The sequence below is a fragment of the Monodelphis domestica genome, chromosome 1 (assembly GCF_027887165.1).
Source record: "Monodelphis domestica isolate mMonDom1 chromosome 1, mMonDom1.pri, whole genome shotgun sequence".
NCBI lineage: Eukaryota > Metazoa > Chordata > Mammalia > Didelphimorphia > Didelphidae > Monodelphis > Monodelphis domestica.
Window position 1 is genome coordinate 432,798,322 of NC_077227.1, and position 21,276 is coordinate 432,819,597.

Genomic DNA, 21,276 nt, shown 5'->3' on the forward strand with positions numbered 1-21,276 from the left:
TAAAATTTCCAAAATATTTTCCTCATAACAACCCTGTGAGATTGATGGTGAAAGTATTGCTTTTTTCATTTTGCTGATAAGGACAAGACACCTTATATGACAAGAGGTTAAGTGACAGAGTGATCAGTTTTCAGCCAGAATTTGAACCTAGGTCTTTTGATAACAAATCTGATACATTTTTCCCATTCCACCAAGCAGTCGTCCTGGCCATAGTTATACTATTTCCATTCCCCCAACTCCAATCTCCATTAGTGACAATTTTTTGCTTTATTTCTTTGGTCTGCTGTGATGAACTTAATCGCTTTGACAGTCTGTTGTTTGAGGCATACATTTCAAAAATCCCAGTCTTAATTATGACATTAATATAGCCACGAAATCTCTGAATTACATGAAGCTCATTTAAAATAAGCCCCAGTTCCATCAGAGTTCTGTTACATTTATTTATTTTTATTTCACAATAGGGCCCTGTTGCATGATGGTTAACAAATTAAAATTAAATAATTGCAAATTATAAGCAGAGGCCTTTTTGGTCCTGGAAGCACATGGAAGGTATTAAACATTTGCTTGAATTTCCAGAAAGGATGTGCAACTGGTTTCAATGATTTTGGTTTTTGAAGTTTTTTTTTTTCAAAAGCTGCAATATTTTTTCCCTCCCTGATGTTTTCATATATGTATTTCCTTATTTTCCCTTTAGAAGAGTCTACCAGCACTGAAACAGTTTCTCTTGAACAGCCAGCATTCTGTTCTACAAAGATAGCAGCCACTTGGGCTACTGAAAATCACACCCCATTCTGCCTCTGGGAATGTTCCTTCTGCTGTCATGAGCCAGATTGTGGGTGTAAGGCAGCCCAACAGCTTGTGCCCCCCCATCAGACCAAGTGTAACCCAGCCTCCTTGGACAAAGATGGCACTCCCAACTGGTAAGTACTAGAATACAGAGGAGAAGAAAGAACAGGGCATGTCCAAAATTCTTTCTTTTTTTTCCCCTAACTTTTTCATCATAACTTGGGAAGACAGCTGTCATTCAGAATGCTGTATCTTGTTTTTTCTAGGCTAACAACATGTGTTCGCATATAGGATGTTCTGGCTGGTTATCCTGGGATTAGGAAGTGTCACAGTCATTTAGGATAGCACAAGCTCCTTAATGAGCATAATAGAAGCGACTTTTGAAAACTGGCTGAAAAAAAAGGAAAAATTTGAACTTGATTAAATAGTTTGAGAATAAGAACATTAAATCAAATTACTTGGTTTTAAATTTGACATAGAAAGATCATAGTCTTACTTGAGTTTTACACCCTGTAAAATTTTAATTTGAAAGTCTAAAGTTTCTTATATAATGCAGCAGAACATTTTTGTCAGATGAAAATATAGGACAGTTAAAACCACTTTCATATTTTTGTGATTCCTTCAAAGGTCAAATATAATTTTTATTACTTCAGGATACAGTGAAAAACTTTTGTTTGTATTTAGTTTGCATGCTGTACAAGTAGATCTATTTACTTTAAAGAATGAAACTGTGAGATGGCTAATTGGGAAACCAGGATTCCAAATCTGCTTGTGTGTCACTGATATGTAGGCCTAAACTTGTCAATCACCTTTCTTCAAAAGAGGTTGACTAGGAACAGGGAAGCATAGGTGGGGGGAAATGTACTATTTAAGAAAAAAATATATTTATTTCATTAAATATGTTTTTATTAAATGTAAAAACACATTCAGCACTTAATAGTTTTTTGTCATCCTTTATAAGGTTCATGTTCTCTTTCTACATGCTGCTTTTTGTGGTTACATGTCTATTTATGTAAGAAGAGGGCTAATTGTCTCTTCTGGGTGCTAAGAATTATTTTCAGATTTCACTGTTGTTTGCCACTCTTGACCCAGAGCATCAGATGCCCAGATCTTTGACCTATCTATTAATTTGCTGATGTGTCAGTCAGTCAGCAAGTTTGCTGTGTGCCAGTCATTGTGCTAAGTACTGGGAATATAAAAAACTCTGAAACAATATCTACTCTTAAGGAGCTCACAGTCTCAAGAGGAGAATCAATCTGCAAATAATATGTACAAATTCAGAAGGGGAAAGCATTAACGGGGACCAGGAAAGGTATCTTGCAAAAGTAGATTTTAGCTAGGACTTGAAGGAACTGAGAAGCAAGGAGATGGAGATAAAGGAGGGAATTCCAGGTCATAGAGCAGGTAGAGTGGAGTAATATGTAAGAAGACTAGAAAACTAGGAAGGAGCCAGGTTTCGAAAGGCTTTAAAAGCCAAACAAGATTGTGCACTTGGTCCTGATATGTTGTCTAATTGCTTCTACTGCTATCCTTCTTTAGTGCCCTTTTGTAAATTTGGTGTCACTGAATGGCAGATGTTAGTAAAAGGTAAAAGTGATTACATATATTTTTAAAACTTCACTCATGTAGGCTTATTTCACTCTAGAGCAAAAACTACAGGGAGAACAATGGAATTTTATATATTTTATTATTGGAGAATAGGAATAAACTTTTAAAAAAATAATATTTTATTTTTCCCAATTACATATAAAAACAAATTTTAACAGTTTAAAAAATGTGGGGTTCCAAATTCCCTCCCTTTTTTTTCTCTCTTCCTCCCTGAGATGGTAAGCAATTTGATATAGGTTAGACATGTGCAATCATGCAAAACAAAAGGAATAAACTTTATTGCAATTAAAAAGAGTATGAAAGTTCTGCTTACTCATATCCATCCTTCATTTCTATTCTGTGCATTCTTGGTAGAGTGAAAATCTACTCCCATACATTTTTGCCATGTTTTAAATAAGTTCTTTAATAAAGATTAAGATCTTAGTTTCATTTTTATTGTTTAAAGTAGTTGTAAATTAGACTCTTTCCCTATTTATTTTTGTTTAGAAATAGTTCATCTGGCCTTTATATGTGCAATTTCACATATTTATAACATGGAACACCTTTTTTGAGTGTCATCCTTTGTGAGGTACATGTTCAAATCTAGCCTCAGATTCTTAGTTGCTATTTTACCCTAGGCAAGTCACCTAATTTCTTTCTGCCTCAGGTTCCTCAAGCAAAAAATGAGGATATTGATAGCAACTACCTCCCAGAGTTGTTATGAATATCAAATGAGATACTATTTGTAAAATGTTCAGCAGGGCCCTAGCATATAGTAGGTACTTAATAAATGCCTATTTTTCTTCCTTCCTCTAGGGGACATATTTTGGAAATTAATTTTAGACATAGAAATCTTAGCTTAAATTGGTTCAGTGATGCTGAACATTTTAGGAAATGATTTCTTCATACAACAGGATTCAGTTTAGGCTTTATTTAAATAACATTCTCCACTCCCTTAGTGAATTTAAAATATGATCAGATTTACATAAATTCATTTTACATACATTCAGGAACATATCTAGTTTGTATAATAAGATTCACTTAAATCTCATGATATGCTCAGAGACATAAATTATATAAGATGCTCAATATGAAATATAATTAATGTTGAAATATATGAAGCTTAAATGTCTATTTCCTTTAAATTAACTCATGTTTAAATAGTTGAAATATTGTTTTGTGGGAGGAAAAAATGGAATGAATCTTTATTATGAACATAAACTTTCAACTGTTTAGCTTTTTAGCTTGAAGCTTTTTATATAGTACTATAGGCTATTTTAAGAACATAGTCAAAGTGCCTGTTTGTCACCTTGTTCCATACATAAGACCTTTACTTAACACAGACATAATATGCATCTTTATTAAGCATCATATAGAATGCTTGGAGCTCTATCACTGAGCATAATGCATGAGATTTTTCACAAATAACCTTCCATGTGTGAAACCGAATGTTGCAACCATGACTGTTTTCCCTTCTTCCTTTTTGCTTCTATTCTTTTTTCTTTTCTTTCTTACTTTCTCCATCATTACCATGCTTTCTAGAAGCCAGTGTTCTGTGATATAAATATTTATCCTTCATAGAGCCACTGATTGGCTGTTACTGAATGCCACATGCAAGCCCATGAAATGGATAATTATGACTGAAGTAGAGGCTGCTAATGAGTCCTGATTTCCAAAATAGCAAACTGTATTTTGGGGAAAGTAGCAGACAATAGATTAGGTTATAATGCTTATTTTGAGCCAACTCTCTAAGATCTCTTCCAACTCCCATTCTTGTCCAATTCAGATTCTAGGAAATAATGAACATAGTGGCATATTGTGGGGGAAAAAAACCCCTCTAATTTGTGTCAAAAGGCCTAAATCTGCATCCTGGCTGTTACTACCTGTGTGACCTTGGGTTCTCCTTTCTGGACTCCAGTTTTCTTATCTGTAAAAGCAGAGGCACTACGTCTCTTTTAGTTTAAAATCCTATAAAACTATGGGTATTTTAAAAATTGATTTTTATTTGTTTATGAAACGGAATGGCATAGAAGACAGACCTCCAATGTTGACTTTATGATATCTGACTATAAACTTCAGGCTTTTATTTTGGATCTGGTCTCTGAAACATTAGTTTTTACCTATCAGGAGGACAAAATCAAGGTTCAATTTTTAAATATTGTTTTCAAGGGCCATTATTAGCCTCAGTACTTTTCAACTTATTAACTTAATACTTTTCAAAGGGAACATGATATTGTTGTGGAGGTGATAGTATTGAGTAGCTATACATTCTAGGCCCAGTGCTGATTTATTATCACCAGGGACACTTAGAGGTGAATATTCTTAAGGAATATCATTTTATTACCTGTATGATAGTGCTGCTAAGAACAGGTTGAATGTTAAAGTTAGCAGTTATATTTTTCTCCAAAAATAAGCCTGCTTTGCTTAGGAGTTACATTAGATTAGTTTCCTTTTTATAAACTTCTTATAGCCCAACATATTCCAAAGACTGTATGATAGATACAAATGAATAAGTTTCCAAAATCACTTGTTCCATAAATTATTTTTGGTAAAAACCCTTACCTTCTATATTAGAATTAATACTATGCATTGCATCCAAGACAGAGCAATGGTAAGGGCTAGGCAATTGTGGTTAAACATCTTGCCCAGAGTCACACACGTTGTTAGTGTCTGAGGCCAGATTTGTACCCAGGATTTTCAATCTCCAAACCTAGCAATATATCTATGGAGCTACCTAATTGCCCCTCCATAAGTTATGAATAAAAATCAGCAAGTCATTCAACAAACATTTATTAATTGCTTATTATGTTCTCAGTATAGGGGATGCAAGGAAAAGCAAAAAATAGTTCCTGCTTCAGGAAACTTATAGTCTAATGAGGGAAAAAGTATGTAAACAATGATGAGCATACAAGATATCACATTAATCTCAAAGAAGGTCCTGGGAAGTGTGTGTGTGTGCCTGTGTGTGTGTGGTGGTGATAATGATGTTGGTGGTGAGGTCCCCATATTTACTTCCACCACACATCTTTGGTATTTGTTAAACTATATGAGGCTTATAAAAATAAGACTAATGGAGGTGATGAGGAGGTAGTGAGCAATTTGGGGAAAGGCTTCTTACAGAAAGGGAGATTTAAATTGAGTCTTAGAGGAAGACAGTGAAACCAAGAGAGTTGGGGAGAGAGAGCATTCCAGGATGGGGGACAGCCAGTGACAAGACAGGGAGCTGGAAGGAGTGTTGTGTGAGATTAAAATGCTAATAAATGGAAGCAAAACAAGTCCTTATCGTTAAGGGGAGACTATAAAGAGGGAAAAAAATACAGGATAAGAACCTATGATAAAAAGTACATGGATTGCAGAGAGAAAGAATTGCAAGAGAATAGGATTTAGGGAAATATATGACTAGTGGTCATAACTGTGAATATGAATGAGATGAAGTCACCCATAAAATAGAAGAGGATATTATAATGAATTGGAAAGCAGTATTCATAGTTGTTTATAAGAAGCATACTTGAAATATAAAGACTTGCACAGAATTAAAATAAGAGATTATTGTAAAGTCGATTATGCTTTATCTGAACTCAAAAAAGCTGGGGTAGTCATCATTTTTGACTAGGTGACAGCAAAAATAGACTTAGTTAAGTGAGATAAATAGGGAAAACTTCATTTTGCTGAAAATTATAGTAAGTTAATTAATTGTAATAATGAATATACATATAGTAAATGGTGAAAGTAGCAAAATATTTCAAGGAGAAGCTACAGGAAGAAACAGATAGAAAAACTTTAATTTTTGTAGACATTCCCTTTCATAGGTACAAATCTAAGAAGAACAAAACAAAAGCAAACCATCAAAAAATACAAACAAGAAAGAGATCAAGATCTGAATAAAATTTTAGAAAAGTTAGATGTGATGTTTCTCTGGAGATTACTGGATGGGAATAGAAGAGAATAAACATATATCCCAGTTATACATGCCACGTTTAGTGTTCCAAAACCAGCATAAATACCTCATAAACAAAGGAAGTAAAGCAGTAATATTAAACATATCCTTTACTGACCACAGTGCAATAAATATTATGTTCAATAAAGGGCTATTGAAGAAAGGATTAAAAACCAATTAAGAGATAAAATAATTTGATGATAAAGAATTTATGGGTAAAAGAATAAATCACAAAAATAATTTCATTAAAAATAATAACAAAATGAGACAAGGATGTAAATAAACAAGCATTTATTAAGTACCTATTTTGTGCCAGGTACTATTCTAAATGCTTTACAAATATTATCTCACTTGATCTTCAAATAACCCTGACAGATAGATGCTATTATTATATTATATTATATATTATATATATGTAAAAAGAAGTTAAAATAACTTTCCCAGGGTCACATAGTTGGTAATTGTCTGAGACTGGATCTGAATTCAGTACTCTATCTACTGTATCACTTATCTGCCCAAAATTTTTTGGGATACAGCCAAAGCAATCCTTAAGGGAGAATTTCTATCTCTAAACACTTTCAACAAACAAAAGAAAGAAAAATAGATTAATGTATTGAGAAAGTAACTAAAAGGAACCCAGAAAACCAACAAATTAAAAATTGTCCACTAAATACCAAACTAGAAATTCTCAGTATAAAAGAAGAGAATAACACTTTGAAAGCAAAACATTCATTTAATTAGTAAATAAAACAATGAGAATTTTAACAAAATAATTAAAAGATTAGGTAATTTGATTAAGAGGAAAACCAAATGATTAGTATCAAAAATAAAAAACAATGACCAAAAAAATAAAGAAATAAGGGAGATCATTAGAATTTTTTTTTGCCTAACTATATGCCATTAAAATGGATAACTTTAGTGACATATATGAATATTCACAAAAGTATGTAATTGGGTTAGTAGAACAAGAAATGAATTCTAATAACTCAGGCTCAGTAAAGTAAATTGAAGAAAATTCTTGGGAATTACATACTAACATGCAGAAAGAAACTACAAAAATACACTCACAAAATGCTGTTTCCTGAAATAAAGACAGATCCAAATACTTGAAGAAATACCAATTACTCATAAGAAGCCCAAGTCATATAATAAAATAACAATACTATTTAATCTGCATATTCAGTGCTAAACCACCAAAAGATTACTTTGTAGAACTAGAAAAAATAGAGAAAGAAATTCTAGTCAAGAATCTCAAGGCAAGGGGCAACTAGGTGGCTTAGTGGATTGAGAAGCCAGGCCTAGAGACAGGAAATCCTAGGTTCAGGTCTAGCCTCAGACACTTCCTAGCTATGTGACCTTGGGCAAGTCACTTAATCCCCCATTGCCTAGCCCTTACTATTCTTTTACCTTGGAACAAATTCACAGTATTGATTCTAAGGTAGAAGGTAAGGATTTAAAAAAAAAGAATCTCAAGGGAAATAATGAAAAAAAACGTGGGAAGGAAAGGAGTCTAGCAGTACCAGATCTCAAACTAAACTAAAAAGAAATAATCAAAACAAGTTAAAAAAAATAGAGACATCAGTCAGTGGATTTTCCTTTTCTTGCCTTCTCAAAAGATGAGGGAGAGGGAGACTAAGGAAAAGAGTTCATAACTGTAATTAAAATTGAATAAAAAAGAGAAGAATAGGAAAAAAAAAGGAGTTGCTATAAATATTTTTTGAGCATAAGATATTTCCTTTTTCTTTTATCTCTTTGAAGTATAAGCCTAAGAGTGTTCCATAAATTGAAAGACTCCAGATACAGGAATGAGGATTTACTGTATAGCAAAAACTACTGGAAAAACTGGATAGGAGTTTGACAAAAATTTTAAATTAGGCTTTGACTAACACCTCATACCATATACCAAAATAAACCCTAGATGAATATGTAACATAAATATAAAATAATAACATAATAAACAAAATGAAAGAATAAATAATGTTCAGATCTGTTTACAGGTGGGGGTTCATGATAAAACAAGGGATAGAAAAGATTACAGAAGATAAAATGAAAAATTTTGATTATTTAGAATTAAAAAGTTTCTGTATAAATGTATTCAATACAGCTAAGATTAGAAGAGAAAAACTTTAATTGGGGGGAAAAAAGAAATCTCTGATTAATGCAATGATCAACCCAGATTCCAGAGAACCTATAAACCCATTTCTTGAGACAATGGGGTGATAGATTCCAAATATAGAACGAGACATATATTTTATATGCACATTTGTTAGTTTTTTTTTTTTAATATGGGGGAAGGGGATAAGGAAGGAGAGAAACTAGATTTTTGTTCATTGAAAAAAAAATAAAGAAGGGAAATTTGCAAAATAAAAACCCCTACAATTTCAGAACCTTTTAATGCTGATTTATCTAATTCTGAATGTTTTGATAAATTAATGAGGGATTGAATTTTGTGACTACATAAGCTTAATGACAACTTAATGACAATTTTTTACATCTCTCAGTAGTTCCTTTGAAAGCACTGAATTTAGAGTGTTTTAAGAAATGTGATCTTTCATTAGGCACATTTACTTGTCAAAGCATTATAATTGATGTACTAGAGTAGCATAATTTATACTGCCATCTAGGAGAAGCAACAAGGATAAAACTAGAGAATATTTTATATCTTAAAGATAGGAGGGAGGAACTAATTTTTTGTAAAGATATTTTATTTTACCAATTACATGTTATAACAAATTTCCACATAAGTTTTCTGAAGTTATATGACCCAAATTCTCTTCCTCTCGCCTTTCCCTATCTCCTCCCAGAGCTGGTAAGCAATGTGATCTGGGTTATACATGTATTATCATGCAAAGTATATTTCCATATTGTTCATTTTTGTAAGGGAATACTCATATAAAAACAAAACCCCCAAATAAAATAAAAATCCAAATAAATTAAAGTGAAAAATCATCTGCTTTGATCTGTATTCTGACTCCAGCAGTTCTTTCTCTGGAGGTGAAGAGCATTCTTTGTTATAAGTCCCTCAGAATTGTCCTGGATCATTTTGTTGCTAAGAATGGTAAGTTTATCACAGTTGATTGCTCTACAATATTGCTGTTATTGTGTACAATGCCCTCTGGGTTCTGCTTATTTCACTCTGCATCTGTTCATATAGGTCTTTCCAGTTCTTTCTGAAATCATCCAATTCATCATTTCTTACTGCTCAATAGTATTCCATTACCATCATGTACCACAATTTGTTTCATAGCCCTTTGGGCATAGTTCCAAATTGCCTTCCACAATGGTTAGATCTCTCTCTCTCTCTCTCTCTCTCTCTCTCTCTCTCTCTCTCTCTCTCTCTCTCTCTCTCTCTCTCTCTCTCTCTGTCTCTCTCTGTCTCTCTGTCTCTCTTTCTGGTTCTCTGTCTCTGTCTCTCTCTGTCTCTGTCTCTCTGTCTCTGTCTCTCTGTTTCTCTGTCTCTGTCTCTGTCTCTGTCTCTGTCTCTGTCTCTCTCTCTGTCTCTCTGTCTCTCTCTCTCTCTCTCTCTCTCTCTCTCCCCCTCTTCGATTTCAATGACCAAGTGACATTTAAAAGAGAAATTTATATCCTGATGAGATAATCAGATTTCTAATTAATGTGGGGTATTTTGGTATTATTTATTTTTCCTTCAGTAATGCTTCATTTTTTCCCAATTGCCTGTAAAAACAACTTTTGGCATTTATTTCCTAACATTTTGATTTCCAGTTTCTATACCTCTCTTCCTCTCTTCCCCTCTGCCTGAGATGGTAAACAATTTGATATTAGTTATACATGTGCTTTAATGCAAAATATTTTTAGTTTTATTTTTAGAAAAATGTATTTAAAGAGGTTTTTATATGTTGCCTTATTTGTAGAAGTGATCTTAAAAACACATATTTTGAAGAGTGCAATAGGAGAAAAAAAGGCATTTTGAATAAAGGATCACAGTGATGCTTTGTGGGAGAAGTTTGGTTTGAATTTCCTACCATACATATCAGGATATGTTGTGAGGACTATTGTAAAAGCAAGGTGGAAGCACACAGATTGGGAAGCGTGATATAGAAAGAAAGTTAGTTAACAGCTCACAGTCAGTGAAATGAGGAAAAGTAGAGAATAGGTTTGCCTCTGACTTCCAGTCTTAGACTTCTGGGCTAAACAAGTTTTAAATCTTAAGTCGATCAACAAGTGAATAAAATAGGCATTGATATACTAGAAGAGTTAATCTAAAAAAGATCCTACTTTCTCTCATTCTCATAGTAGTCAGTAACATATCCAAACTATAGCTGAAAATGTTGAGATGACCTGGGTAAATGGATGGATGGGATGATAACTAAAGCACCATAAAAAACTGAGTACCAGGATAGTCAACAAAACAATATATTTTAAGCCCCATTTATATTTAATTATAAGGAACTTTTCAAGTTTTTAAAAAATATTTTTCCCATTGACTATTGTTATCACATATGGAATCAGAGACTTGAAATCTTTTTGTTGCTATTACATACAAATTTTATGGGAACAATATTGGTTTTAAAAGGATTTGACTTAAACTATAGACACATGGTATGCAAGAAGCTCATTTTACATTGGAATCTGAGATACAGAATAATATCCTTTTCAATAGAGAGGTAATGCAGCCAGTAATATGCTAGTTGTTGCCATGACTGTCGATTGCTTTTGCTTCACAATTTTTCTTTGTTATGAGAGGATTCTACAAGAAAGGTTATTGGGAAGTAATGGCTACAGAAGAAGCATTGATAAATATAAAAAGCTTTAAAATTAGAATAGTAGTTAAGATATCCAATTATAAATGGTTCATTTGGCATTTAGAGATTTGGAATTTGAACCTGGGAAGAGATGGCTTAGAGATGTAGATCACTGAATGTGAGAATTAAAAGAGACTGTAAAGACTATATCTAGTCCAACATTACTTTTTCAGATAAAGAAATAGGTTTTTGAGAGTGACCAAAGTCACTGATCACCTAGCTATACAGTGAGAGTCACTTTGTGGTTGTTCAGTTGTTTTTGACTCTTTATGATCCAATTTGGGGTTTTCTTGGCAAAGATAGTGGTTTTTCATTTTCTTTTGCTGCTCACTTTGTAGGTGAGGAAACTGAGGCAAACAGGGTTAAGTAACTTGCCTGGGGTCAGAATTAGTATGTACTTGAGGCCAGATCTGAACTCACACAGAGGAGTCTTCCTGATTCCAAGCCTAGTGCTCTATCCATTGTACCACCTAGCTGCTCCAACAGAGCCAGTATGAGGATATGTCTCCTAGCTCCCAATTCAGCACTCCTTGCACAGTTCTTGCTGTTGGCATAGAAGTAAGTGGTTATTGAAGCCTTAAGAAAGGTTGATTAATTTGAAGGAGTATATATAGAGTGAAGAACAGTGTATATATATGAAGAAGTATATATAGAGTGGGTTTAGGGCAGAGTCTCTGTAGACATCCACGCAGAGGGTGAGAAGATGAAAAAGAGCAATGGAATGAAAAACAAATTAAGAGAGAATGGTGGGAAAATGCAGTGATACAGTGTCATGGAGACACTAAGGGAAATAATTATAGGAAATGATGAGTGACTTACTGTCGTAAACCCTGCAGAATTATCAAAGAAAATAATGATTGAGGAAAAACCTTTGCTGGTCATGAGGAAGCTCATTCATCATGAAGAAAGAAGATGTGAAATAGAAGTTTTACTGAATTTTCAGAACCAAACAGTTAACTCAGTTTTGCAAGGAAAGGTTTTATTTAAAGGCCAGGATTATGTACTATTTTAGGTGGTTGGGAAAATAGTGTACCTTTAGGTCCTTGCTATGACATTGTGTTGCAAAAAAGAAAGGAATGAACTTTCTTCCTCATTCAGACCTCCTCTAGTATGTACTGGCTCTGCTGCACCTAAGGCACTTAAAAAAAGATTTTTGTGGTAGTTATGCTTATGTCCATCCCTCATAACTCCAATTAGACTGTGACCTCCAGAAAGGTAGGGACTTGCCCTATTTGTCTCCTTCCAAGTGCCCTGCATATCATTGACACTACTTGTGCATTAGTAGTCTTCACAGTGCTCCAGACATCATACCCAATACATATTTGCTGAATAAATAAAACCATTACTTCATGACTACTCCTTTCTGCCTGTTTTTGCTTGCTTCTATCCTTAAATATGTACTTCTCAATCTGGGCTCGGAGGAAGCCAGAAAAGCAACAAGTGAATAACTTAACTTTATTTATAAGACTGGCTAAGTGAAATAATCTACTAAAGATGAAACCTTAACCTAGAGAATAAAGATAATGTGAATTTAGGTTTCCATGTTGTGTGCTTGCTGAGCACTGATATAACATTTATCTTCTGGAGTAGGGAAACTGATAAATCACAAGTGGCATTGCCATGAGTAAGCTAGTGAGCTCTTACTCAGGAGTGAAGATAAATATCTTTTCAGGCTGTAGCCTTCATGTACTATGTAATGTAATATAATGCCCACAACTGAAATTCAAGTGTTTTTTTTTCAGGGAGTTTTGACTTTTCTTTGTAAAATTTTAATGGCTTTGCTTATAGATAGGAGAGTATAACAACACTATAAATACAGGCACTAAATCAGAGTAGATCTCTTTGGGAAGTCTTTCTTGGCAGTGGCTTTCTATAAACAGAAATAAATAGAAGGCAAGGGCCTTCTATAAATATAATGACTTGATAGGTATGTCCTGCAAGCCTAATGTCTGAGGCGATGGGTCGTCTAGGATGATCTTTTTCTGCAGTTCTCTTAGCAGCTGTGATGACTGATGGAGAGAAGCAGCCTGCTGGCACATATAAAATGATACCAACACTTTTGGTTGATGTAGAAGCTTGTCGTGATGTGGGGCATTGCTGGGGTGAGCTATGACTTAAATATTCAGAATCTATGATGGAGTAAGAGAGAGGAAACATTATAGTTGGAAGGGTCAGAAGTTTAGAATTACTAGCAGTATGGTGCTTCTGTCAACTTCAATTGAATCAGGTTATCTCATCTCTGGCACTAGTAAGAATGAGGATTTGCTAGAGTTGTGCCATTCTCAATTGGGAACATCCTCTTTCTTATTACTTAAAACATTTACTGTTGAGGGGGAAGCTATAGTATCTTTTCTTGTTCAATTTTTCTTCTTTTTATGCAGTAAATAAACTAAAAAAAAATAAACCAAACCCTTTCCTTCCATTTTAGAATGAATACTGTGTATTGCTTCCATGGCAGAGGAGTGGTAAAGCCTAGACAATGGGGTTAAGTGACTTGCCCAGGGTCACACATATAGGAAGTGTCTAAGGCTAATTTGAACCCAGGACTTTCTGTCTCTAGGCTTGGCTCTCAATCCAACTAGCCACCTACCAGGTCCCCAGTAAATAAACTTTTAAAAAGAAACTGAGAATATGTGGAATTTGATTTAATTAGGATGTCTTCATTTTTAAAAGTCTTATTATCCTGATAATATATAACACAGAGAAGTTTTAGATATCTAATAGTCTATGAGATACAATAATTTGTTTTAGCTTCATTTTCTATGTAGATAACCTAATGAGATAGTAGCATGGACAAAGGATGGTACAGAAGATGTAAAACTGCTGGCATTACATTCTCTCTCTCTCTCCCTCTCCCTCTCTCTCTCTCTCTCTCTCTCTCTCTCTCTCTCTCTCTCTCTCTCTCTGTATATATATATATATATATATATATATATATATATATATAATATATATTTATATATATATATAATATATAATAATATAATATGTATATATATATATTTTAAACCCTTACCTTCTGTCTTAGAACCAATACTGTTTATTGTTTCTAAGACAGAAGAGTGGTATGGGCTAGGCATTGGGGCTTAAGTGACTTTGTCTGAGATCAGATTTGAACCTAGGAACCTCCCGTCTCTAGGCCTGGCTCTCTATCCACTCAGCCACCCAACTGTCCCCATTACATACAATATTGATGGATGAGTAGGAGGTACCCATAGAGGCAAGCAAATTGATACAGGAAACAAAACATAGGATCTGGAGTCAGGAAGACTTGAGTTTAAATCTAGATTCATTTACCTTCTCTGTGATTCTGGGAAAGTCACTTAACCTCTATCTGCTTAATTTGGGTATGGAGGTTTTCTATTTGACTGACATCAAGATTAGAGGACTATATATATTATTGTATTATATGTAAATAATCTCTATAAATAACGTATATACTATAATTAGGTTGGTAACATAGTGATAAAATCTGTAAATATTTAGCATAGCATGTATATATATTATACATAAAATTAGGTTATGGATTAGACTAGGGATTTAGAGAATAGTTATAATAAGTAGGGAATAGATTAGGAGTAAGTTAAATTAGGCATAGCATAGACAGTTAATTATACTTAGAATTAGACTTAAGCTGCATTGGCAGATAGTAAACTTTTAATTTTTTATTGTAAAGCTGATGCTGAAATTGTTTTTAATGGAAATATATATAGTTAATTTAGTTTGCAAATAATTATAGATATATAAAATAGGAAAAATATTTGTATTAGTTTAACTTAGCAAGGGTAAGTAATATTAGCACTAAGATTCAAATTTCTTTGTAATGGTTTTGTTCAAACATTTATTGTACTGAATTTATTATAAAACCCTAAAACAATCCTTACCCAAAACTTTCCTGCAAAGAATTTCTTAGAGTAGATAGAGTTAGCATAGAATAGTGATAGAGTAATTGAGGGAAGTTTATTATTTTGGGGGGAATAGTTAGTAATTAGACTTAGTAAATTGGTAAGTATAATAAAAATAAGTGACCTTGGGAAGGTTATAACAAAAAAAGGGGATGATTGTGGAAAGGAAAACTGAAGCAATTTCTGGACTGTCTGCTACTCAGGTAGAACAAATAGCAGTTGGAATGTCAGAGAGAAGATATTGACAAGAATGACAGTTGGTGGGGGGAAGGGTGGAGTGACAGTTGGTCTCTTGACACTCTCTTTCCTGGCCCTTGGACTGGAAGGAGTACTATCTCCCTGTCTCGGGATAGAAGTTCCTCTATTCCTGGACTTTTCCCAACTGTGTGCTCTATCTGGATTCCTCTGATTGTGTCATCAAACAAATGGATTGAAGGGGAGCCGTTTGAACTGTGAGGCTGGTCTTTAAAGGGATCAGCCTGAAGAGACAGGCCCAACCAGCTCTGAAAGTCAGAACCTTTTCTTCCTCTTGCTGTTTACTGCTAAAGACTTTGAACTTAAGAAAGCTAGCATAGCTTAGCTTAGACAGAAATAAAAGAAACCCTCCACCAGCCTGAGAGGCCTGGCCTCAGCTCAGAAGCTGAGAAAGACTCAAACCCAATCTAGGGAAATCCCAATTCCCTCTTCCCTGATACCTCCCAATCCAAACTTGTTATTAAATTCATCTTTATTTATATAACAACAACCAGATAAGAGGACTATCATTTCAGGGGACCTAGAGGGAGCTGAACCTAAGGACAGTCATTCAACCCTAACCGGTCCTTATTGGACCCCTGATGGGAAACCTTGGTCTGGGAAAGGCTTGTCCCTCAGGGCGGTCCATGTTTACCTGCTCTGGGGTATCTTCAACATCAATCAATAGAGAAGACATCTCCTCAGGCTACCATAGGTGGCCCATTTCCAGGGAACCCAAATTTTCATAGATAGCCTTTCAGCAGGGGCATCTCTTTCCTTTTACCTCACTGGCAGCCATATTCTCTCTCTCCCTTCAACTCCTCCATTCTCTGTTACAAGACCTTCTTTATCCCCTGTATCCTCTACAATTCCCTTTAAATATTACAGAGGTAAAAATGGGGATAATAATAGTATCTATTTCCCATTTGTCATGAGGATCAAATTAATTATTTGTAAAGTTCTTAGTATAGTGCCTGTCACATAGTAAACCCTTAATAAATCATTCCTTCCCACATAGATCAAAGGGTAACCATGTCTCATACCACAGTGTTACTTGCACATTAGCATATTGGTGAAGAATAAAGGCACAAAGTCATTCATTGTAGGAGCATGGGAGATAATAGCTTTAGAATTAAAAGTGACCATGATGAAATAAAAAACTATCAATAAGATGAGGCGGAGTCAAGATGGCAGCTTAGCAAGCAGCAAAAATTCAGACCTCGTGGAAGACCCTTCCTTAACCGAAACAGACTGAATGCTCCTAAGGCACCGAAATTCAATCTGAACAACAGGACAGAAGCGGGGAACCCTTCTTCTGGACTCAAATCAAAAGGTACGCCCCCCCCCAAAAGCCAGAATCCAAGAATACTCAGGGCTAAGGGGAAGGCAGAGGGTAGGTCCCAGGACCCCTCCCCCACAACCCAGAGGCCTGAGACCCCAGCAGCAGCGGGAACCTCTGAGCGGGCAAAGGTGCTCATTTGCAGGGTCTACCTTGTGAGCAGCGGGGCGCTGGGCTCAGAGCATCCAGCTTGGACAGCGGGGAGGAAGCCAGGGAGAAACGGGCTGTGGCTGGGTCCCTCCATCGGGCTCCAGCCTCACCATCACCTCAGGGCACATCCAGACCAATTCAGTTATACCTAATCCCATCAGAACTCCTCAGAGTTTAGGGAGGCGGGCAAAGGCACTTGAGGACAGCGGAGAAGCAGCTGGAGAGAACTGGAAAGAGCCTGGGTGGCCCAGCCTTCCAGGAGTCTTCAGAGCCTCAGAGCTTCATACCACATACAGCCCAACCCAATTGAACTCAATCCAATCAAAAGCCTCCAGAGGACAGGGAAGCTAACATTCCTCCCCTAGAGACTGTACCAAGAGATCTGACAAAGCTCCAAGAGGGGAGACTGACAGTCCCAAAACCAAAACAAAATGAGAGGAGCAAGAGCACAGCCAAATACGGGGAGCAAAGAAGGGGTAAACTCGAGCAAACAACAGAAAAAGAAGAAAGAAATTACAATAGACAGCTTCTGCACAGGTAATGAGCAAAGAGCGAATGAAACAGAGGGGGAGGGATCAGCAAAGGAAAAATCAGAAATCCCAGTGAATTGGATACAGGTTTTGGAAGAACTCAAAATGCAATTCAAAACACAGTTAAGAGAGGCTGAAGACAATTGGGAAAAGAACTTAAAAACTAAGATAAGTCATCTGGAAACAGAAAATAGTGTCTTGAAAGCCAAAATCAACCAACTGGACAATGAGGCAAAGGAGATGAAAGATGAGGCAAAGCAGATGAAAGATGAGGTGAAGAAGATGAAAGATGACCTCCAAAGAAAATCCGACCAAAAGGAAAAGGACGACCAAAAAACTAAGGATGAAATCCAGTCTTTAAGAACCAGAATACAACAACTAGAATCAAGTGACCTCACAAGGCAGCAGGACACTATAAAACAAAACCAAAAGAATGAAAAAATTGAGGAAAATATGAAGCATCTCATTCACAAAACAGAGGATTTAGAAAATCCGTCAAGGAGAGACAATTTAGGAATTATTGGCCTACCAGAAGACCATGACAAAAGAAAAAGCCTGGACATTATATTACAGGAAATTATTAAAGAAAACTGCCCCGAAATCCTTGAACAAGAGGGAAAAGTGGAGATTGATAGAATCCACAGATCACCTCCTGTACTTAATCCCCAACTGACAACACCCAGGAATGTTATAGCCAAATTCAATAACTATCAGACCAAAGAAAAGATATTACAAGCTGCCAAGAAGAAGTCATTCAGATACCAAGGAACCACAGTGAGGATAACTCAGGATCTGCTGCATCCACACTGAAAAAAAGAAAGGCATGGAATACGATATTCCAGAAAGTAAGGGTCTACAACCAAGAATCAACTACCCAGCAAAACTGACTATATTCTTACAGGGGAAAGTATGGTCATTCAACAAAATAGAAGAATTTCAAGAATTCGTAAAGAAAAGACCAGACCTGAACAGAAAATTTGATGTCCAAGCACAGAACTCAAGAGAATCATCAAAAGGTAATTAAAAAAGAGGGAAAAAAGAAAAACAAAAAAATTTTTTTAAGAGACTCAATAAGTTAAAATGATATGTATCACTATAAGAAAAGAGGTCATTGGTAGCTCTTAAAAACTGTTGTTATTACCTTGGCAGCAAAAAAGAAGTATACTTAGAGGTAACAGCGACAAACTGTATAGGATGAAAGGACAAGACATAAATAGGTATATAGATATATGTATGCAAAAATACATATGCATGAGTATGCATATATATATATATAACTAGAACTTAAAAATAGGTTAATATTAAAAGAAATGGGAAAAGAAACAAATGGGGGTAAATTTATATGTCATAAAGAAGCTCATGGTGGGAGGGGGGAGAACATCAATACACTGGAAGGGTAAAGAGGTCAGAGACAGGAAATACTCAACTTTTACGTGCTTTGAAAGTGACTCAAAGATGGGAAAACAATCCAATCCATTGGGTGCAGAGAATAGATTTGCACCCTATAGGGGAGTAGAAGGGTAACAAACGGTCTGGTGGGGAGGGAAGCAGTACAAGAGAGGGAAGGAGCGGGGGGTTAATTTTAGAAAGACTACAGGGAAAATAAGGGGGGGAATAAATAGGGAGGGAGGTAGAAAGGGAAGTAAAATAAGGGTGGGAACAAGGGGGACTGTTCAAAAGCAAACATTGGTGTAGAAGGAAATAGTGAAAGAAGAAAAGGCAGGTAAAGGAGCAGAAATCAAAATGCTGGGAAATACACAGCTAGTAATCATAACTCTGAATGTGAATGGAATGAACTCACCCATAAAAAGCAAGCTAATAGCAGAGTGGATTAGAGTCCAAAACCTTGGATTATATTAAATGTACATTGCCTTGATTCCTCTCAATCATATGAATACTGTATGATCTTCTGCTTTAAGAAAACTAGGCATTCAAAATTGAATCTGACTAAATGGATCAGTTAAGGAGCAATAATTATCTACACTATTAGAGGGATCTTCACTTTACAAAAGTATTGAAAGTGACATTTCTGCTCCTTAATGAATTTAAAATATAATTTTATATGTAAATATATAATAAAACAACTCTTTGCCTTGAAAAAAACTATCAATAAGCATATGCAAAAGAGTTTATTGCAAATAATGCAAATTTAAAAACTCTGAGGTACCACCTTACACCTAGCAGACTGGTCAATATGACAGTAAAGAAAAGTGATAAATGTTGGAGGGGATGTGGCAAAATTGGGACACTAATACACCACTGGTGGAGTTGTGAATTGGTCCAACCATTCTGGAGGGCAATTTGGTACTATGTCCAAAGGGCTTTAAATGACTTACCTGCCCTTTGATTCAGCCATACCACTGCCCAAAGAGATAATAAGGAAAACACCTGTAAAAAAATATTTCTAGCTATGCTCTTTGTGGTGGCAAAAAATTGGAAATGAGGGGGTGTATTGATTGGGGAATGGCTGAACAAATTTTGGCATTTGATGGTGATGGAGTATTATTGTGCTGAAAGAAATAATGAACTGGGGGAATTCCATATGAACTGGAAAGACCTCCAGGAATTGATGCAGAGTGAAAGGAGCAGAACCAGGAGAACATTGTACACAGAGACTGATATATTGTGGCATAATTGAATATAATAGACTTTTCTATTAGCAGCAATGCAATGACCCAGAATAATCTAAAGGAATTTATGATAAAGAGCACAATCCACATCCAGAGAAAGAACTGTGGGAGTAGAAACGCAGAAGGAAAACATATGATTGATCCCGTGGTTCGATGGGGATATGATTAGGGTTTTGATATTAAAAGATCACTCTACTGCAAATATGAATAACATGGAAATAAATTTTGAACAATGATACATGTATAACCTAGTGGAACTGTTTGTCAGCTCCAGGAGTTTAGGGGTGGGGGGAATCATTAATCATGTAACCATGGAAAAATATTCTAAATAAAAAAATGGAAAAAAAAAGAATTAAAAGTTACCTTAGAACTCATCAAGTCCAATCTCTATAGGTGAGAAAACTGAGGCATTGAGAAAGATTGAACAGCTACAGCTATTTAGAAAACCAAAAAAAGCACGATGGGATTCGCTTATAATTCAGATAGTTGGGCAGAGATGGAATTAATGGATATATGATCCTGGATTCTGGTGTTCTGTGGATCCCTATTTGGATCTTGAACAAAATTAGAATATGAATATAAACTGAAGCACATTGGAAGGTTAATGATATCAAATTGAACATTCATTTATGGATATCTATCTATCAATCAATCACCAAGCATTAAGTGTCAGGCATTGTGTATTTGTTATACTATGTAGGAAGAAAAAAACTGTCATCAGAGAAAAGATATGTAAATTGTTTTGATACCATTCAATAAATATTTCTTAAGAGCCTTTATATTTGTTCAAATCACTGTTTCAGGCATTTTTACCAAACTAAAGCAACAGCATCATTGATGTTCCTCATATATAGCAAAGGTAATTATTTGGCAAAAAAAGAATGTGTTTTCATACAAAATATATATTAAAAATAAACTTCTCATTGCTTTAGCAAAGTTAAAATATTGGCAGCAAATATATTTCACTACCTCTTCCCATTTATTGATCTGTTGGAAAATGAACTTGTTTATTTTTCTAATTCTCAAATTTCTAGTTTTGAATGGATTAGTCCAAAGGAAAGAAGCATATATTTTTCTCTGCTAAAGATGATTCTGTTGTTAAGAGAAAATTTGTAATTTAATTGGTTCTTGATGAATGAAGAACTTACTTTAAAATCTCATTAACAGTCATATGTCTTCAATGTCTTACACTTTGGGTATTATCAAGGTCCAGCTTTACACAAAATAGGTTTTTCCTAAGTGTTTGTTGTTTGATGTTTGCTGGATGATGACATCATAGCCATTTCTTTTTTTTTTTTTTAAGCATTTGAGGTCAACCCCAATAAGAGTGCTTAGAGTATTAGAAAGAGAATGAATTGAGAGAAGTTATAGATATTATTCATATGTCTTTGAAATCATTATTCATTGGTTATAAA

The 21,276-nt window shown here is 35.1% G+C and overlaps 1 long non-coding RNA gene across 1 annotated transcript in view; it reads left to right on the top strand.

The window, feature by feature from the left end:
• The first annotated feature begins 589 nt into the window (after positions 1-589).
• The window catches only part of LOC103104387 (uncharacterized), a 45,160-nt gene continuing 24,473 nt past the window's right edge, over positions 590-21,276 (top strand). The window contains exon 1 of the long non-coding RNA XR_458173.3: positions 590-920. This is a non-coding gene — a long non-coding RNA (uncharacterized LOC103104387). The remainder of the gene's footprint in view (positions 921-21,276) is intronic.